This window comes from Camellia sinensis, unplaced genomic scaffold (assembly GCF_055761805.1).
Source record: "Camellia sinensis isolate YWXY unplaced genomic scaffold, ASM5576180v1 Unanchor215, whole genome shotgun sequence".
In the NCBI taxonomy this organism is placed as follows: Eukaryota; Viridiplantae; Streptophyta; class Magnoliopsida; order Ericales; family Theaceae; genus Camellia; species Camellia sinensis.
In genome coordinates this window covers 1-19,794 of record NW_028129095.1, presented here as the reverse complement: position 1 = coordinate 19,794, position 19,794 = coordinate 1, and the positions used below count along the sequence as shown (strand labels likewise).

Genomic DNA, 19,794 nt, shown 5'->3' with positions numbered 1-19,794 from the left:
TTTTTTCTAGTGGCTTGAACACTATAAACTAAGGGTGAAAAATACTCATAAATTTGTAAACTTAATGATTGGTATTTTTTTTTATCCGAGAAACGAGTCGAACGTTTATGATTATTAATCAATAAATCTTAAGTTTATCCTGTCTACCAATTCCAGCACTCGGACTATATAATACAATAAATTAGTTAATCTACGATAAAGTTAATCTACTGTATATATCTTTATTTACTAATTTAATTTATCATATAATTATTTTTATAATTATAAAATTATGTTATTGTATATATAAAATAGGGTTGTTAAGCATATTTTTACATAAAAGGGGTCTTATTGTTACATTATCTATTAACGAGGAGCAAAAAGACTGAGTAAACCAAATATAATTATTATTAACAGGTTATTTAATATTAAATAAGGCATTAACATGTAAAAGATTAATCCAACTAGTATGTATAGTGCATACGAAGTAATTATACCAGTATCCAATTTACCTATACCATTACTTATATAAAGTAGACCTTTTTCTAGACCAAAAGGACCTACTAATTCTATAGAACCTTTATCTAATACTTTTGTAGTTTGACCTCCTAGTTTCAATATAATTTCAGTTATATATTTATTATAAAATAATTCAATATATAATCTCTGGTTAAATAAACTAAAACAATTGTATCCTATTCTGTTTAACTTAAAGTATATAAGCAGTTTAGGAAATAACTCTGATAAGACTAAAGAAGAAACAGTCAAGAAAAGAGTCAGTATTAAAGGTAATAGTTTGAAAAAAGTAGGTACAGCGAATTCAGTATCTAGCATTATTTCATGTAGTGGGTGTATAAATAAAGAGTTGTCCGAGAAAAAACCAGAACCTAATCCTATGAATATATCCTTGGTAATATAACCAAAGAATATAGAAAAGATAGCTAGTATAATTAAAGGACTGGTCATATAAATATCCCCTTCATGCGCTTTCTTATAGCTAGTTAAAGGACCCGCAGGATTAGCTAGGAATGTTAGGTACAATACTTTAACTGAGTAAAGCGTTGTAAACATAGCTCCTATAGTAGCTATAAAATACACTACTGTACTAGAAAAATAAAATTGACCATAACTAGATTCAAGTATAAGATCTTTGGAATAAAAACCTGTCATAAAAGGAAAAGCTACTAAACTTAAAGAAGCTATTAACATAACAGAATATGTTAATGGTAGAAATGGTCTTAAACCACCGTATTTTCTAAAATCTTGGTTATCAGCTACTGCATGAATAACTACTCCAGCAGCTAAAAACAGAAGTGCTTTGTAAAAAGCATGATTAACTAAATGAAATAATGCTATGTTGTATGAAGATAGACCTATGGCTATGACCATCATACCAAGTTGGCTCATTGTAGAATAGGCAATAACTTTTTTTATATCTTGCTGGAATAGCCCTATAAGAGAACTAAACACAGTAGTAATAGCCCCAACTCATAGACATAGTATTAACACAATAGAACTATATTCTATTAAAGGTGAACAACGCATCAAAAGATAAACTCCTGCAGTAACCATAGTAGCTGCGTGTATTAATGCAGACACTGGAGTAGGACCTTCCATAGCCATTGGCAACCATACGTGTAGTCCTATTTGAGAGCTTTTAGCCATAGCTCCTATTAATAGACAAATACCTACTATTGTTATTATTGTCTCATTCACAAAAGGTACTAGAGAAAACACCGTGGCATAATCTAGGTTACCAAAAGTCCATAAAATAGCAAACATACCTATAGTTAAAAAACAATCTCCCACTCTGTTAGTAAGTAAGGCAGATACTGAACTTTGATTTGCTGCTATTCTTGTAAATCAAAAATTAACCAATAAGTATGAACATATACCTACACCTTCTCAACCTACAAACATAAGTAGAAAATTATTAGCTGTTACTAATATTACCATCATAAAAGTAAATAAACTTAAATAACTAAAAAACCTTTGTACGTGAGGGTCATGTCCCATATAACCTACTGAATAAAGGTGTACTACTGAAGATACCATTAGCACAGGTATTAACATAGAAACAGTTAGTGAATCAAAATTAAATCCTCAATATACATGAAGAGATTCAGAATCAATTCATGTGAATAATTGTATGAAAACCGGGGTGTTATTAAAACCTACTTCAAAAAATGCTAATATAGATAATATTGTTGTTATTATCACACAAAGAGTTGTTATTAATTCTGATCCAGTCACCCCCACTTTTCTTCCAAAAAATCCGGAGATTATTGAACCTAATAAAGGTAAAACTATTAAAGATAAATACATTACTTATATTCTATAGCTATAGTTCCTCTTAATCTATAGAAAGCTACTAATATTGCTAATCCTATAGCAGATTCAGCACCTGCTATTGCTATAATATATATAGCAAAAGTCTGACCCATTATATCATCAAAATTATATGAACTTAATAATATTAGTAATGTAATAGCTAACAACATTATCTCTATCGAAATTAGCATCAAAATTATATTTTTTCTATTAAGCACAAATCCTAATATACCAATTAAGAAAAGAATCAAAGATAGATCCATTGAACGTCAAAAACTGTAATAATGTTATATAGAAAATTAGCTATAAATTAGTCTTTAAAATACTTTAAAAAGTATTTTATTAAGCAACCATTAATAGAGTAAACAAGATAAATAGACTAGAATTGTTTTTAGTGTAAAGTCTCTGAAGTTACTATTTTACCCTAGTCTTAACTATTATTATAATAATATTATAATAAACAACAGAATGATAAGGTAAATCCTACGTATAAAGCTTCTCGTACTTTATATTATAGTATATATACATAGTAACCTGCTGATGAACTTAATGTGAAAAATTCATTAAGTGTTTCCAGCAATTTACTAAATATTAAGCAAGCATAGTTTTATAAATTATTTTTATTTATAAATTACCCGCTAATAGAATACTTCCCCCTAATGGTGATTCCACATGAGCTTTTAATAGTCATGTGTTTAAGAATATAGTGGGTGTTTTAACAGCAAATGCTATAAAAATACCATAAAATAAAAATAATTGAGTAAAATAATTAAAGTTAGTCTTTGATAAAGCATCAAAATCAGTAGTACCCATTATAGATGACATGGCTAATATAGATAATAGTAAGAATAATGATCCAAACAATGTGTACAAAAATAAGTAAAAACTGGCCCTTACTTTGTTACTTGAACCAAATAATCCTATAAGTAAAAATAATGGAGGTAATATACTTTCGAAGAATATATAAAATAACAATATGTCTAGAACTAAAAACACAGCTAAAAGTAGTGTTTCTAATAGTAGCATTATTATTAAATAACTTTTAACATTTTCAGATATAGATGTCCAATTGCTTAATATAGATATAGGAGCTATTATTGTGGTTAATAGTACAAAATATATAGAAAGCCCATCTATACCTAGATATATCTGGAAATTAGTTAATTCATATGATTCTTGTACGAACTGAAATTGGTTACTAGAAAAGTCGAATAATAAAAACACAATTAAAGAAATAATTAAGTTTATTGTGGATGCAACTAAAGCAATAAATTTGTAACGTGACGAATTCTCGGGCTTTGATTCTAAGTCATATTCAAATATAGAAATTTTTTTGCCACGAGGGCTACTATAAGAGTCCACTAATATAAGTGATGCACCTATTATAGGTATGATTAATAAAGATAATAATATCATTGTTTAAGTGTATATAAGTTAAACAAATTTTCCTCTAGCTTTTATCTTTTTTAGAAAGTAACACCATAGACATCTCTATGGTATTTTTGTTACCATAACGGTAACAAAGAAGAGTGGGAGATAAAACAATCAATTAAGGGATCATATAAATTTAAGTTACAATATAAGTAATATTTGTATACTAGGTTAGTATTTAATAGAGTTATTATTCGTGATATTAGCTATTTTCATTATAGTTTAAAAATCAAGTGCATCTTGTGTTATTGCTATAATTACAGCTTATTTAAAAATACTAAGTATTTTTAAATAAATCATTTTACATAGATAACAGCGGAAATCTAATGGAAAAATTATGGATAGAAGGAGAAACACAAAAGAACTTCATGCTAATATTTTTGTGTGAATGCCGACACCAGTAAAAAAGGTAAGATAACAGTTAAGGAATGCTATTCATAACAACATTACTCGCATAAACAACAGTATATCTTCTTTTGGTAAAGATCATATGTATTTACGCCATTTTAAAAGAATATCATTTAAACACATACAATATTCCACTACAGTTTTAAGAAAAGACAGTATATATTCTTTGATAACAATAATGAAATGGTGACCAATATCAGAAAAAAGGAATTTTAATATATCTTTATAAGTTTTTAAAACTAAACCCAATATATATTTATCTGTAATATAATAATTAAGTAATAGTAACAGTAATAATAGTAAAAAAGCTAGGATAAAAGTAATGAGTAATTTAAATCTATGTACATTATGGAGTAACTTTATTATATGTATTTTCATTATAATATTACTTATGAACCTCAGTAGTAAATAGATACAAACAAGAATATTCACACAACGTCTACAAAATGTCAGTAAAGTATTCCTGATTCCAAACCCAAGTGGTGATTTTCAGTTAAATGGTATGCTAACATACGTCATAAACCTACGGCTAAAAAAGCAGTACCTATGATAACATGTAACCCATGAAAACCAGTACCAAAATAAAAACATGAACCAAATGTTCCATCACTTATATTGAAGAAAGAAACTGAATACTCAACAACTTGGAAACTTGTGAAAATTATAGCCAATATTATAGTATACATTAAACCATCTAAAGTGGCTTTTCTATTACCTTGTATAAGAGAATGATGGGCATACGTGACAGTAAATCCAGAAGAAAGTAAAATAACTGTATTAATTAGAGGTAATTCAAAAGGATTAACTGCTTCTATACCGCTAGGAGGTCAATGAGCTCCTAATTCTACAGTTGGACTTAAAGCACTATGGAAATAAGCTCAGAAAATAGCCAAAAAGAATAAAGCCTCACTAGCTATAAATAGTGCTACACCCATATTTATACCACGTTGTACGGCTAATGTGTGGTTACCTAAATATGTTCCTTCTGAAATAATGTCTCTAAATCAAAGTGACATGGCAAATATTAAAGAGAAAAGTGAAATAAATAAAAAATAACTTGCATATGCGAATCCGTGCATAGTTAAAACTCCTGTACATGTTAAAACTAATAGACAAGTAGAACTATCTAAAGGTCAAGGAGAGGGAGAAACCAAATGAAAAGGGTGTGCTTGAAATTCACTTCTTGTTACATTTAACATTTGTTTATTATATTTTATATCTATAAATTCCTGATTTTTATTCCTACTTGTATAATGTTTTTTTATATGTTCAATATTCTTTATTTCTCATTCATACAACTTGAGTTAAAATTGTAAGTGTATATAGGATTTGAACCTATAATTTTGTGTCCGTAGCACAATATTATACCATTTAATTAATACACTGCTTTTTATGACAAGCTAAAGGCCAAGATATAATACATAACAAATATATATATATCTATACGTGTATAGGATATAATTAAGAAAATTCCTGTGTTTATTATATTCTAAATAAAAGCTCGAAGATAGGCTTTAGATTTCATGATAATATTAATATGCATTATGTGTTTTTACCAGTATTTGCTATTAATATTACTTGTTTCTCCACAATACCATGGTTTAAACCATAACGAATCATCCCCTTTAGGCATTAGACCTTCCTTATAAAATATATCACTTATACTTTGAATCATATTATAACTTAGTTATATATAGACGGCTAGTGAAAAGTGCTACAAATTTAGGTAATACATATTTCGAAAATACGAATAATATCACTAGTATTAGGGCAAATACAAAAGTAACTTGATTAATAAAATAAAAAGGTAAAAGTTGAGGCATAAATATTGGTTTAAAGATAACTACAAATATCTCTGATTAATTAAAATCAAACTGTTTTAGTTAATGAAAATATAGTATTTAAACATAAAATATCTATAATAAAAAGATTCAGATTCGAACTGAAAACTTAAAGTTTGAAGCTTCATATTTTTCCTTTAAATTATCTTATTCCCCACATACAGTGAGGGGTAGAACAGCATGCTTTGCTCTATTTTTACCTGAGTAAATATATATAATAAATTGGGCTAGGCGAAATTAATCCTAAAACATAATTGATTAAGCAAATAATACTTCGACTGGAACTTCTGCTTCTATACCTGTTCATATACTTACCAACATAATACAAGAAATAATGGCATATCCTAGGATAGAGTTTACATTATTAGTAGTTGTATTATCAGCAAAAGATTCTACTGTGGATGCCTTAGTATGTTGTGAAAAAAGCGACGTAAGGTCTAGAGGACCAGACGGTGGAAGATGTTGAGTATTTATTGAGGTTAGACCCTGTTGAGTTAACACATTAAGGCGGCCTATATTGATATGGTCTGGATTAGAATCTGATTTAATTGCGTCATATATTTCAGACAAGTCTTTAACAAGATGTACATAGAAATGATATTGATAATAAGTTACCATGTTATATCTATCCAATAAACCAGGAAAACCTGTTTGTATTTCGTATTCAGTTAAAGGATGACCCCCGAACATAATCATATTAGGTAAATCTGATTCTCCTTGAATTGTAACAGGATATCTTCCATTAAAGCTATCTAAGTAATCTAATACGTCTAGATCCCGCGTAAACTCTGCAAGATTATAAGTATTTTTAGGTCAAAAAATTGTAACACTTTTTCCCGCCCCAATACCAGTTTCTATTTCTCCTGCTAACATAACAGAAGGTCTAACTTCCTCTCCCGAAGGACTATAGTCTGAACATTCACTTATCAAATAGTTTGTTTCAGTCAATCCACGAAGAAAATCTTCGGCTATCTCTTTTCACACATGTAATGAATAATAATCTACGTCACCTATAATACGTCTTGCTTCCATGAATACAAGAATTTCAGGTATAGACACCTGATCTGATAATTTACGCATAGTATCGATTTCCAGTTCTGCAGAACCTGGGCTAACAATAGTGTAATTTTCAAGGAAAGAATTTAATATTTGTTCTATAATCATGTTTTTTATATATATTTTTTATCTATAAATTTCTGGTTTTTATTCCTACTTGTATAATGTTTTTTTATATGTTCAATATTCTTTATTTCTAATTTATACAATTTAAACTTAAATTGTAAGTGTATATAGGATTTGAACCTATAATTTTGTGTCCGTAGCACAATACTATACCATTTAATTAATACACTGCCTTTTATCACAAATGATAACTTAATCAAAGCTTATATCATTACATAAAACACTTAAAGACAGAATAAATAAAGAGGATAAGATGATATAGTACTTTAAATTAAACTGTTTCTAGGGATTAAGTCCATTACGTTGTTTATCACAGGTATAGTTATTATAAAGGCAAACACTAAAGGCAGTAATACGGTTCAACTGTAAGACATTAATTGGTCGAAACGTACTCTAGGAAATGAAGCTCTTATTCATATGAATACAAAAACCATAACAATTGTCTTAATTCCCAAAACAGATGCATATAAGCAATTTGTTAATATAGGATTATTTACATAATTATACCCATCTTGGGGCAACTCAAAATGACGAATCATATGAAAATAATAGTTAATCCCTCCTCGGAAATCCATATAATCAGATCATCTATCATTAGAAAAATAATCATATAAAACATTTAAAATATAACTTATGTCTATATATATACCATAGCTCAAGTAGTATATATTATCGTAAAGATAAGATATTTCTAAATTGTATCCTCCCAAGAACAATATACTCACTATCATACACATCAGTATAAGACTAGCATATTCAGCTAAGAAGAAAAATACGAATATAACCGCTGAATGTTCTGTCATAAAACCACTAACCAACTCCGATTCCTTGGTGTTAAGCTTCAATTGGCTTAAATATGTATAACTTATTATACACTTTATTTGAGTTTAAATATTTACCTACTGTCACCTTTGAGATTCCTAAATGTTTTGCTACTTCAACATTATTATCGAACTTAGCTATCAGGTTCCCATCTACACTATATATCCCTACACCTAACGGATACTTATTTTTCTTTGTACTCATTAATTTTTTGGATTCCTCACTATGGGTCTTATCGTACATAGGATTAAGATTTCCTGGTCTACTAATAAGTTTTCTAGAATCAGCACTATGTCTTTTACCATACATAGGATGTTTAGTAATATCCTCATAACTATCTTTCATTTTAGATATACTAGGCTCAGTATCTTTATACCCTTTTATAGAAACAAAATCACTAGTATAATTATAAAGAGTTACTAAAGGAAATTTTTTTAGAAAAGAGCATTCCAAGTCAGTTAAATATTTATGACTTTCTGCCTTATTTTCATACTTAAAATATTCATAAACATAGAAGTGAAATTTACTCAGACCATTTTTATATATAGAACTCTGTAATAGTTTATTAGATTTTTTATTTCTCAGATGTTCTAATAGTCTAAGGTACAGGCTTTTAGCACTTCCTACATATCTTTTGTTGTCTATCGTACTTACGATAGCGTATATGCCGGCTCTTGTGTAAAGTAAGCTTATGTACCTGCTTATATTAAATTCACCTAAGTCGTTAACTATAAGTATTGGTCTAGGATGTAGGGAGTCCGTAGTTGTTCTTGCAGAAAAAGAAAAATTTCTATCCGTAGAACTCATAGAAGGTGCGGAAATTGTATATTGTTTAATTTCAATAGGTTTCAATTGAAGATGTTTCATAGTATTACTACTATGTTCGGACTATACAATGCCTAGCAGTACTAGACAACCACATTTAGTCTCTGAAAGACTGTAAAGTCTCTGCTGATAATCTTATACAGGTTTTCCAGCAATTTGTGGTATTTAATGAAGCCAAATCTATAAAGTAGCTTCAGCTAAGTCAAAAGGTGCCCTGTTAGTTTCTGCTACTGATGATATAAAGAATATTATAAATAAAGGAAACAAAGGCAAGACAAACCATACTGCTTTTTGTGCTTCTATATTGACGGTAATGTTAAGACTACTAGTAAATAATATCACTATTAATATTGCAGAAGTTAATATTAATTCATAGCTGATAAGTTGAGCAGTACTTCTTAGAGAACCTAAGAAAGCGTATTTAGAGTTAGCAGATCAACCTGCTAACAATATACCATAAGTAGCCAGAGAAGAAACAGCTAAAAAATACAATATACCCAAATCAAAGTCAAATATAGCTAAACCTGGGGCATAAGGTATTATTGCAAAGCCTAGAAGAGAGAATACTAGGGTTATTATAGGGCCAAGAAAGAATAGTACAAGGTTTGCCTGAGTAGGTGAAACATATTCTTTGAATATAAGTTTAAATGCATCAGCAAACGCTTGTAGTAGTCCATAATAACCTACTATATTAGGTCCCACTCTTCTTTGCATGCTAGCCATGGTTTTTCTTTCTGCTACAGTTACAAAAGCCACTGCCAACAAGACAGGTACTGATATGATTAACACTTCTAAAATAGAAATAGGTAACGGCAAATACAACATTTTTTTAATAAAGTTTATAGATTTTATATTGTTTTAGTTTTATTACTTATTATATGATGTGATGCCAAGGGATGCGATACGATATTATACCGTGCGATACATTATCAAAGTTAAGGCCCCACCATAGAAATATATACACTAATATTTCTACATTATTATCTCCGACTATAAATTGAATAGCAAAAAGATAAAATAACTTAAGTTAAATTAAATTAAAATTTAATTACTTAATAATACTAATTTTATTATTATATATATCCAAATTAAAATAATTTGGATCACGGACGTGATATTGTAATACCGAAGCTAGCTTGATCTACTAAAAACTGATAAGCCTTTTTCTTTTGATCCCATTGTGCTTACTCACTAAAGAGTCAAGGTAATGAAGGTAAAGACTTTTTTATAATAATTAAATCTTTACATTACATGTTTACAATAATATTGTAAAATTCCGGAGAAGTTACTATTGAAGCGAATACAAATTGAAAACAAATAAGACTCATCTGAATAATGATAGCTTTGACTAAAATTGTATTAATAGGATCATCAGGGTCAATATCTATTATAGTAGGACTGTTTGATTCAGAATCCTCAGATTGATAATCTGAAAGTTCTGGTCCACAGTGTTCCATAACTATGTTAGTAATAACGTCTATATCAAATAGATTTCGTATACTAGCAAAAGGAAATTCTGTTAAAGAAGATATATCCGGATGTAAATGTGATATACCCTCTATAGGACATAATGTAATCATGTTATAGCAATCATAAAATTGAGGAAAGTCATACATCATTGTATGATGATATATTAGACTAGAACTATAGCCAATTAGATTAGGTAAATCAGCTTCTAGTTGTGTCGTACAAGAATAAATACCATCGAGATCAGGCATAGTAAGCATGTCACGTGACAAATCCATAAAGCTATATGTATTCCTTGGTCAGTATATAGTTACGTAATTACCTTCCATAAGTTGATTTCTTATATTAGATAGCAAAGACATTGTTTCATTGGAAGGTGCATTTCTTAAGCTGAAGGTAGACAATGCACTGTGTATTGTGTCAGTTGTTTGCCATCACGCTTGGGCAAAGGTATGAAAACGGGGATCAGAATCATGAAGACAAGATAACCGGATAAATAACTCTGGTATAGAAACTTCGTCTTCTATAGGAGTTATTTGTAACTCCGGGTACGTTACTTGATAATAGCTAAGGAAACCTGTTAATATATATTGAGTGTATGTCATCATTTTTTTTTTTTTTAATTAATTATTTGTCTCATAAGAATAAAAGGAATTTTTCTAATGAAACGGATTCTATTGCTATAGGCATAGAACTATGTAATATACCGCATATTTCTGAACATTGGCCATAAAAAGTACCTACTCTGTTTATAAGAGCAGAAGCTTGGTTTAATCTTCCTGGATAGGCATCTGCTTTTATACCTAATGCTGGACAAGCATACGAATGAATAACGTCTCCGCTAGTAACTATAAACCTTACATGAGTAATCTCAGGTATTATAACTCTTTCGTCTACATCAAGCATTCTTAATGCACCATCTTCTAAGTCTGATTCAGGTATTAAATATGAATCATATTCAATAAACTCACCATCACTATCTAAGAAATCAGGGTATTGATAGCTTCAGTATCATTGATGACCTTCTATGTATAAAGTCATATTCACATCACTAACTTCATCCATTAAATATAACAATTTAAATGATGTAAAAGCAATAAATATAAGTATAAGTCCTGGTGAAACAGTTCATATAATTTCTACCAGAGAACCATGACTTACATATTTATTACTTATTCCTGACCGTATATATTTAGTTTATTATTGCAACTAAAACTCAACCAACTGCAAATAGTATTATGACTAAGTAAAACATGATGTTATCATGTAGCTCCACCAAAGCTTCCATTTGTGGGCTTGCGGTATCTTGAAAATATAATCCTCAAGGTCTAGGAGCATCAGATGATTGACTGAAAAAGTTAGTTACAGCAGATTTTAATCTTATCACTATATGTAAACTAGATTCTGGTGATGTACTTATATCTGATCCATCTACTGGAGTAGTAGAAGCAGGAGCTGGAACAGAAGTAGGAGTTGTAGTTGTAGTTGGAGCAGGAGTATGATAGTGTATAGGATAACTTATTTCTCCTGTACCGTCTGGATTTACAATTTTGTAAGGAGTTCCTACTGAGTAACCAGAACCTACAGGGGGTTGTTCAGGAGTATGATAATGAATAGGATAGGCTATTTCTGTTGTACCGTCTGGATTTACAATTTTATAAGGGACTCCTACTGTGTATCCTTCTGGATCCACAACCACATTTCCTTTAGATTCTGTAGATGGATCCGGTACTAGAGTACTTTTAAGCGATAATGATACCTTGTTAAAAGGATTAGCTATTCTATCATTTACAATTGTGTAATATTCATTAACAACGTTTTCTAAACTAGTACCCATAGGTAAAATAATACCAAAGTAAACAAAGTAAATAAGTGTAGCTATTTGTCCAGCTTCTATGAAAGGAGATTCAACGTGTCTAGCTCCTAAAACTAGAAGTAATAATAAGTTACCTATGAATATAAAGAATGTAGTCTTACTAAATGGCTTGAATTGTATACCTCTTAATTTAGATAGATCTCCAAATGTCATAGCTAATAATACTAATATAGCAGATATCATAGCTATAACACCTAATAGTTTATTAGGTATACTTCTTAATATAGCATAAAAAGGTAATAAATATCATTCAGGCACTATAGCAGGAGGTGTTTGCATAGGATTAGCCATTACATAATTTTCACTGTCTCCTAAAGCATTAGGAACAAAGAATACAAATAAAGACAATACTCACATAAATATAAATATAGTAATTATGTCTTTAAATATAAAGTATGGAGCAAATGGTATTCTGTCATAATTACCTGATATACCTAAAGGATTATTTGACCCTGCACTGTCATGTAATGCAACTAAATGCATTAAAACTAATGCAGCTAAAACAAATGGCAATACAAAATGTAAAGAGAAAAATCTATTTAAGGTAGCATTATTTACACTAAACCCTCCTCAGATGAACTCAACTATGTCCTGTCCTATTCAAGGTATGGCACTCATAAGATTAGTAATAACTGTTGCACCTCATAAAGACATCTGTCCATAAGGTAACACATATCCCAAGAAGGCTGTTACTATCATTAATAAGAATATAGTTGTACCCAGTATTCAAGTTAACGATCTAGGAGATTTGTATGATCCGTAATATAATCCTCTACCTATATGTAGATAAACTAGGAAAAAGAAGGCAGAAGCAGTATTAGCATGTAGATAACGAATTAATCATCCATTATTTACGTCTCTCATTATATGTTCTACCGAATTAAAGGCTTCTAAAACACTAGGATTATAATGCATAGCTAATGTGACACCTGTTATTATTTGTATACCTAATGAAAGTCCAAGTAATGAACCTATGTTTCATCAGTAACTTATGTTAGATGGTGTGGGTGCATCTATAACATAATGAGTCGCAGGCTTTATAAGAGAATGACGTTTTATTATTTTCATAGTATAAGTATATAATTATAATTCTATTTTCTTTATTGTAATTAAATCTTTTGCATAAAATACAATGTATACTTTATACAAAAATTTTAGAGACACTGTATATTTACAGGTTTAAAAGTCTCTAGGGCACAAAATGTACAAAATGCAAATGGCTGCATTGTTATTATATGGACAAAATATTTGAAAAATTTTAAATAATTTATTTAAAAGGAGATTTGTTTAAGTAATTAGGGTTATTAGGCCCAAATGAAACAGAAGAAGGTTCGTTAAATTCTTCAGATTTATCTTCAGGCTTAACTGTTACAACTATAGCTCCTACCATAGCAAGTAACAATATCATTGCCACTATCATCATATTTATATATAGTACGCTATATAATATATTACCTATTGATGATACATGAGTAATTTCTATCAAAGAACTGTCTCAGTCTCTGCTTGCTACTCCTACAGTATGGTCCAGTTCAGCATTTACCAAAAAGGTGGACAAATTAGCACTTTCCGAAGGCACTGTAGCTATAATATATTTGTTAAACAAATTTAATGTATCTTGATATATGTCCATTATGTAAGGTAATTTATTGTGGAAAGCAAAACTAAAAGCTATAACGACTAGAACAGCAAGAACTGCACTATTTTTACCTTCTGTCAGTAATTCTGACACTCTAATGTTAATTAACATAAGAATAAATAGGAATAATATAGATATAGCCCCTACATAAACTAATAAATAGGATATGCCTAGAAAAGTCATATTAAACACTATTAGATATACTGCAATTGTAACGAATAAACCTATTAAATACAATACAGAATGTATTGGATTTTTACTAACTATAGTAAAAATAGCTAATATCGCGGATAATAACCCTAAAAAGAACACTCATTCTGGCTTATATCCGTTTTTTGTAATTTCGGCCAAGACAAAGAAAGACATTAGTAGTATTGTATATTCATTATATAATTTTTATATAAATAGATAAATCAGTATTACAATATAGATTAAGGGTGCCTATTAAATTTATAGACTAGGCTAGTTATTGTACAAAGGTTTAAAACAAATCGATATCGTCGAAAATTTGTGTAATTTGTTCAGTTTCTTTTTCTTGCGTAGGGGTACTTTTATCCTCAGTTTCTGTATCACTACCACTTTTGTTATCTTGTTTAGACACTTCACCAGATGCAGTGTCTTGGTAATCTTGTTTTATTTTCTTTTCTGATACTCTTTCTGGAGATGCTTGTTCTTGTTCTATAATATCCGTGTCTTTTCTTTTACCCGTAACATCTTTAGTAAGATCTTGTTCATCATATGATGCTTCGAATAAATCCCTACGGAAGTCACTAATAAATTCATCATCTCTAGCTCGTCATGCTTCATAACCGGGTAATATTTCTTTTTGGGAATCTACATAATGCCTAAGAGTCGAAGCAGCCTGTTGAAATTGTTTAAAATCACCTGTTTGACTAGCTTCTTCTAACTCATTATATAATTCTATATGTCTATCATCTATAAATCCAGTTTCACTCATTTCTTCTACTTTATCTGCTGCATCTTTATCTCGCTTAGTGGGATTATATTTTTTGGCACTAGTAGTAAACTTACGGAAAGTAAACACTCATTCGGTTCTTTTTATTGTTTTTATACATACAATATTACCAGGTTTTATACTAAAAACCCTGTTCTTTCCTCCCAATGGGCAATATTTCACTTTGTAAAGGTAAACTTACAAATGAATGAGGTTTAGGTGGATTATCTATAGCTCACTCTATTGATTCATAAGATCTTGCTATTAAAGTTTGTAAAGCATCATAATGAAATTCTTGATTACTACCTAAATATCTTGGAACTGCGTTACCTTCAACTAATTGTTTGTAAACTATATGTAAAAACAATCAAGTGGCAGCCACACTAACTAATGATCCAAAACTACTTACTAAATTTCAACCTGCAAACCCATCAGGGTAATCACTAATTCTTCTAGGCATACCTTGTAGACCTAAGAAGTGTTGAGGGAAAAATGTAAGATTAACTCCTATGAACATTATTCAGAAATGAGCTTTACTTTTTGTCTCGCTGAAGTCCAAACCTAACATCTTAGGTACTCAGAAATATCATGCACTAAATAAGGCAAATACTGCACCCATGCTTAAAACGTAATGAAAATGAGCTACTACGTAATAAGTGTCATGGAATGCTATATCCAGTGATGCGTTAGCTAAAACTACACCACTTAATCCTCCTATAGTAAACATAAATACAAAACCTAGGGCGTATAACATAGATGGAGTAGCTCTAACAGATCCTCCGTAACATGTAGCCAGTCATGAAAACACTTTAATACCTGTAGGAACCGCTATTATTAAAGTTGCGGCCGTAAAATAGGCTCTTGTATCAACGTCTAGACCAACTGAATACATGTGGTGGCTTCACACTACAAAACCTAAAACACCTATTGACATTACAGCATATACCATACCTAAATAACCAAATATTCCTTTATTAGAATTAGCGGAAATAGTAGTACTGATTATTCCAAATCCAGGTATAATTAATATATAAACCTCTGGGTGTCCGAAAAATCAGAAAAGGTGTTGGTATAGTATAGGGTCACCCCCTCCTGCTGCTTCAAAAAATGAAGTGTTAAAATTTCTATCTGTTAATAGCATCGTTATAGCACCGGCCAATACGGGTAAAGATAACAATAACAACACTGCAGTAACCACTACAGCTCATCCAAATAAAGCTAATTTATGTAATCTTATTCCTGGACATCTCATATTTAGAATAGTTGTAATAAAATTCATTGCACCTAGCAAGCTACTTACTCCTGCTAAATGTAAAAGCAAATATAGCAAGATCTACACTAGGTCCACTATGACTTTGTACACTTGATAAAGGAGGGTATATAGTTCAACCTGTACCTGCTCCGTTCTCTATTACACTAGCAAATAAAAATAATAAAAGACTAGGTATTAATAATCAGAAACTTATATTATTTAATCTAGGGAAAGCCATATCTGGACCTCCTACCATTAAGGGAAGTAAGAAATTACCAAACCCCCCTATCATAGCAGGCATAACCATAAAGAATATCATAAGAATAGCATGAGCTGTTATTATACTGTTGTATAATTGGTTATCCCCTATATATTGTACTCCGGGTGCACTTAGTTCTATTCTTATAAGAACAGAAAAACCTGTACCTATTAAACCTGCAAATAAAGCAAACATTAAATATAATGTACCTATATCTTTTGCATTAGATGATCATAATCACCTCTCAAAAAACATTGATACGGAACTTAACTTTGGATCTGTGAGCCCTATAGCTTCAGTCTTAGTTTCTTTCCTTAAAGTTTGCATTATTATAAAAAAAAAGCTAACATACACAAAAAGCTTTGAATGTAAGCCTGACAAGATACGTAAATGTATTTTTAACCTTTTGTTATTATTATTAACCACACACTTAAACAACCTTAATTGTGTATAAAGGCCTATTAATTTATATTAGGGCATAAATGTTAATTATATGTCCATATTAATAATTTGTCTACACTAAATATCAAGCTTGATATTTGTTCGTTTTCATAATATATCCGATATTTTTTTTGTAGGGGCACGGAAGAGTTGAACTCCTAATTTAAGATCTGCAATCAAAACGCAAGACCGCTTGCTTACATGCCCCGAAATTAAAGAATAAAATTACAAGACTAATGTAATTCTAATCCATCTTTTATATAACTACAGCTTAACACCACAAAAACTTGTGCCTGTATAAACGCAATTCCTAACTCTAAACCTGAAAATGCTATTATAAAAGTTAAAGGTAAAAGAGCTAAAAAGAAGAATAAGAAACCTGAATTCATTATATTGTAAGTAAATCCACTTAATATGTTTAAAAGCATGTGACCTGATAATATATTTGCAGCCAATCTTAGTCCTAAAGAAACGTTTCTAGCTAAATAAGAGATAAATTCTATTAAAACTAATAAAGCTAGTAAGGGAAGAGGACAACCAGAAGGCACAAATAAAGAAAACAATTTAGATTTATGAATTATAAATCCTAGAATAGTAGCACCTAACACTATAGTAAAACTAAGTGAAAATGTAAAAACAAAATGACTTGTACTAGCAAAGCTGTAAGGTACCATACCTATTAAATTGTTACATAATATAAATATAAACAAAGTAAATATAAAAGGGAAATATACTTGTCCCCTTTTGTTATTTATTTGACTTGTTACTATACTATGTATAGTGGCATACACTGATTCTTGTCCTGCACTTCAATTATTGCTAACCAATTTATTATAGTTATTGCTTAATAAAAATAAAGTCAATATCACTATACTGGCTAATATAAGATATAACCCTATATTAGTTAATGAAATATTTATTAAACCTAACACATTTAAACTTAAAAGTTCTCTTATATCAAATTGACTCAAAGGATTAGTATCAACAAAACTAGGTAAAGTTGTTAATAAAGGTGCCATAGAATAAATTAATATCTTATTTATTGTATTATATACTAGTTTCATACAATTGTCAGCATCGGACTGTTTTATGTTTAATTTATAAACATAAACGTTCCTATTTACTTAAAGGCTAATTTATTTAAGTAAATAACATCTCATATAGCCGGGAGAGAAAGTCGAATTCTCATACTTAACATATGAAGTTAATGTTCTAACCATTTGAACTATCCAGGCTAACATAATATAAAGTGAAAAAAATACCATATTAGACAGGGAGGATACTCTGATTTGAACAGAGAACTTACTGTTCCACATACAGTCGTTCTGCCTATTGAACTATACCCACCTAACTTTGGAGGATTTATTCCTTTCACTTTAACCGTACATCCGTTAAACACAACGACAAATTAACTTAGATTTATGTTGGAGTGATTCGAACACTCAATAGTAAATACCAAAAATTTATGACTTACCTATTAGTCCACAACATATTAAAAATACTTTTAATATTAGTTGATCAAAAAAGCTTTTATATAGGTAACAAGGCTTGAACTTGCACGGTTATTAGACCATTCCGTCCTAAGCGGAACCTGACTACCAATTCCAGCATACCTATCATCTATTAATAATTTGTCATTTTATTTGCTCGAAATAAGACTTGAACTTATAACCTAAACATCTTCAGTGTTCCGCTCCACCAATTGAGCTTTTCGAGCTCAATATTAAAATCATTAAGATGTAATTGTAAAATGATTTTTTTAACTATTTCTAGAATTTGGAGACATCAGGACTCGATCCTGAAATAACGATATGCAAAATCGCAGTTTTACCAATTAAACTATGTCCCCTTTTTGTAAAAACCTATAAGTTGATAAAGTTTGAACTTGTGCAACAATTAGATAAACTACTATATTTAATTGAATAACTTAACTGACTCTAAAAGAGAACATGACTTTTATTTTCCATATATAATAGGTAACATTTAACACGATTTAACCTTATTATAAGCTTTAATATATTGCTACTAAAAAAATAAATAGTGTAATGAATGGCTATATTACATAACCAAATATTTTAACAGTCAAGAACATTCAGATTCGAACTGAAAACTTAAAGTTTGAAGCTTCACATTTTACCATTAAATTATATTCTTAGCCTCTAAGATGAATCGAACATCTATCAGAATATTAACAGTATCCTGCTCTACCATTGAGCTATAGAAGCTATTTTACCTAAAAATGAAAACAATAAAATATTTAAAATTTATTTATTTTAGGGTTATATAGCTTAGGCTACATATAATAATAGGAATGCCATCATAAGGGCGAATACAATAGGCTATTTTCTTATTATATTTATTATATATGTATTTCTGTATGGAGTATTGATCCCCTTGTCTCTTTGTGTTTTCTCTCTACGAAGTAAAGTTCTAATATCAGAGTTGATAGCATCTGCTGCACTACGTACACTAGGGTAAAGAGTAGTAATTTTAGTTTTTATATTTGTGATTTCTACTTCTAAACCTGCAACAGGTAAATAATTTCTATTGCTTGCAATATGGCGTAGATTATCTAAAGTATTAACGCTATGCTTTTTACCATAGAAAGGATTATTTTCTTTTCTTCTGTTTTCACTCATAGCATTTCTTACTTCTATAGTATGTTTTCTACCTAAAGTAGCCTCTCGGATCTTCTGTATATCTTCTACCCTGTGTATGTATCCTTTAGAGCTTCCTGCTGTAGGGTTAATATTATATTCAGGTTTAATAAGATTCATCCATTTCTGTTCACAGTTTATAAGATTATCAGTGTCCGCATACTCTAGGACATATAAATTAAAATTAATCATTTTATATTTATTTAATGCCCTTATTATATATAAACTATCACGTGTGCTAAGGTATCACCCCTGATAGTAATCGCTTATTCTTGCATATAGAGGATCTCCACTCCCTACATATATTTTGTTGTTTATTTTATTTTCTCAAGCATAAACACCCGTTTTACCATTATTGTCTTTACGTATTATGCTTCTTTCATTATAAGGATCATTATACACTTTTTCTATCTTATTTAGAAGTATCCT

At 29.9% G+C, this 19,794-nt stretch overlaps 1 pseudogene; it reads right to left on the bottom strand.

Moving 5' to 3' along the window:
* Positions 1 to 10,922: 10,922 nt before the first annotated feature.
* Positions 10,923 to 12,123, bottom strand: LOC145815588 (cytochrome c oxidase subunit 2 pseudogene; annotated as a pseudogene).
* Between the last annotated feature and the right edge of the window lie 7,671 nt (positions 12,124 to 19,794).